This window comes from Myotis davidii, unplaced genomic scaffold (assembly GCF_000327345.1).
Source record: "Myotis davidii unplaced genomic scaffold, ASM32734v1 scaffold54, whole genome shotgun sequence".
Classification (NCBI taxonomy): domain Eukaryota; kingdom Metazoa; phylum Chordata; class Mammalia; order Chiroptera; family Vespertilionidae; genus Myotis; species Myotis davidii.
In genome coordinates, this window is record NW_006287915.1 from 1,622,279 (window position 1) to 1,625,375 (window position 3,097).

Genomic DNA, 3,097 nt, shown 5'->3' on the forward strand with positions numbered 1-3,097 from the left:
TAGAGGCCTGGTGCATGGGTGGGACTGACTGGTTTGCCCTGAAGGGTGTTTCCCTTCAGGGTGGCGGTCCCCAATGGGGTGCCTGGCCAGCCTGGGTGAGGAGCTGATGGCTGTTTTCAGGGTGGCCATACCCCCTTTAGGGTCCGGGGTCCCCACTGGGGTGCCTGACCAGTCTGGGTGAGGGGCTGAGGGCTGTTTTCAGGCTGGCCAAGCCCCCAAGTGACGGAATCTCCCAGCCCCTCCTTTTTTTCCTTTTTTTTTTTAAATTCTGGGATTTATTTAGCTTCTATAATTGAAAATTTGTAGCCTTGAGTGGAACTCAGAGCTGGCCAGGGTGGGCAGGAAGCTTGGCTTTATCCATCTCCTGCTTGCTCCAACTCCGTGGCCACGGCTGGCTGAAAGCAGGTATCTGGGGTTTATTTATCTTCTATAATTGAAACTTTGTTGCCTTGAGTGGAGCTCAGAGCCAGCTGCAGTAGGAGGGAAGCTTGGCTTCCTCCATCACTGAGACAACCAAGCCTCCTGCTTGCTCCAGCTCTGTGGCTGATGGCCGCCATCTTGGTTGGGTTAATTTGCATATAGTTGCTCTGATTCGCTGGAGGGTATGGCTTAAGGTGTAGCGAAGGTACAGTCAATTTGCATGTTTGTCTTTTATTTGTGTAGATGGGTGAAAATACAAGGATCCCAATGGAAATTCTACTGAGCAATACATATTTCTGTTCATTTATCTGCTAATAGAGAATGTCAATGTGTGTTATTTTAACATCACATACACGGTCTAAACTGAGCTTCTGATACCCTACATCCCAATCCTGACCTTTCCAGAATCTTCCCTATCTCAGTTAATGGCAGTTCTCTCACTTATTCGTTTGTTATTGTTGTTTTTTTATTTGTTTGGTGTGTGTGTGTGTGTGTGTGTTTCTATTGCTCAGGCCTCAAACTTTGGAGGCTTTGGCTCTTTAGCAAATTGTGATGGCTTTGTCTTTATATTCTCATACCTTCCTTGACCAATCCTCACCATTTAAAATGGCATCTTCTCTAGGGAGAACCAAGATGGTGTCAAAGGTAAACACCTGTACTTGCTGCCTCCAACAACCACATCAAAATTACAACTAAAATACAGAACAACAATCATCCAGAACCACCAGGAAGCTGGCTGAATGCAAGTCCTACAACTAGAGAAGTAAAGAAGAAAGCACACTGAGACTGGTAGGAGGACACAACTGGTAGGAGGGTCCAGCACCCACGTGTGCCACTTTTTTATTCGGGAGGGATGTCACCTCTGGGGAGGCCACCCAGAGGAGCAAAGGGTCCCAGTCGCACACCAGACCCCAGTACAGGGTTCCAGAGCTTGGAAAAGGAGCCCCTATAGGCAGTAAGAACTACAGGCTGTAAAAACCAGTGGGGATTGGGGCTCAGTGACACAGAGGCTCCTAGAGACCCAGTTGCTCCTCTTAAAAGGCCGACACCACGAACTGAATTTACAAGGTCCCATTTCCTCTGACCTCCAGTGCCAAGCGAGGCTCTGGGGGACCCAGAAACATGTGGGGAGTAACTGGACTGTCTGGCATCAGAGCAGAAACTCAGGGGTGGCTTTCTTTTAGAGGGAGGTGCTTGCATTGTTCCCATGCTGGGACCTCCCTTGTGGAAAGTGATTTTGGAAAAATTTGTTCACGCAATTGTGGGGGCTGGCAAACTCATAACCTGCAGGGAAGCTGTCAGGCTGAAAGTCATGTATGAGTTGTTTCAGGCAAGTCTGTAGCTAGAAACTGAGACAGTGTCTCCATTGCACTTTGGAGGCAGGATCCTGTCTTCTTCAGGAAACTTCAGACTTTGCTCTTCAGGTCTTTTAACTAATTGGATGAGGTCCATTCACACTATGAAGAGTAATCTGCTGTATCAAAGTCTATTGATATAAACCTTAATCACATTTAAAATGTTTCCTCATGACACATAGCCCCCCATGTTAGAAAGCCTCTAATGACTTCCTATCATACTTATAAATCTGAAGTCCAGGTATGACCTGCAGGGCACTATATCACCTCACCATGGCTCATCCCTGCTCCCTAACCTACATTCTTCCCTGACTCACTCTGCTTCAGCCACATCCATCAGCCTGACCAGGATGCTCTCTCCTCAGGCCTTTGCCCTCGCTGTTCCATTTGTCGTTAGGATTCCCCTCAGTAAAGCCATACCCGATCTCACCTCATTTTCTACCGGTCAGTGTCTAGCCCATTAACTGTTGCTATCTGAACATCATATTATTTATGTCTTTAACATTTGTCACCTCTGTTAGATTGTAACCTTCACTAAGAGATTGGCTTTCTTTGCTTCACTGCTATATCTACAGCGTCTAGATCAGGTACTGAACCCTTATGCCTGCAATAAAATTTTTTGAATGAGTTCCTGAAGAAATGAACATTCTAACTTTCCAATAATATGTATACAAACGTTAGGGTTTTTTTAAGAAACTATATCATATTTGTTATATACATACAATGACTCAATAACTTTTTTAGACTCAATTTAAAAGATAATAAGTAGGCTCATATGTTTTTACTATTCATGACATTGGATATATTTGCAGATAGTAGGTGTTCCATGAATATTTATTGAGCTTCAAATGCAAATTATTTTGATACTGAAAATAATATAGGTTAACATATAGTCAATTTAATTTCATTTTGTTTGTAGAGAAATTAATTGGCTGTAATAACTACAGAACTTTTGTAATGAATTTTATTGAAGAATGGCAAAAATGTATAATTTATATAATCACCCCATAATCCAAGATTTTTGCTTTTTTAATAGATGTTTTAACCCAATATCTAGATTAGATAGATTTGTTTTAATTAGACCATGTCCCTAATGGCTCAGAGAATCACATTCAAAAATACTATACAGTTTAGGTATAGGAAGCCTAGGTTACAGGAATAGACAAGGATATTTTATTTTCTTGCATACGTATTTGTTCAAAGGGCAATGATAGTTGGGCATGAGAATTTTTAAGGTTTTTGATAAATGTTTAAAAGTTGAAGTTTAGCGTTAATGTCATTATTACATTTTTTTCAGTTTATTTTTGCTCTACTTTCTGTGT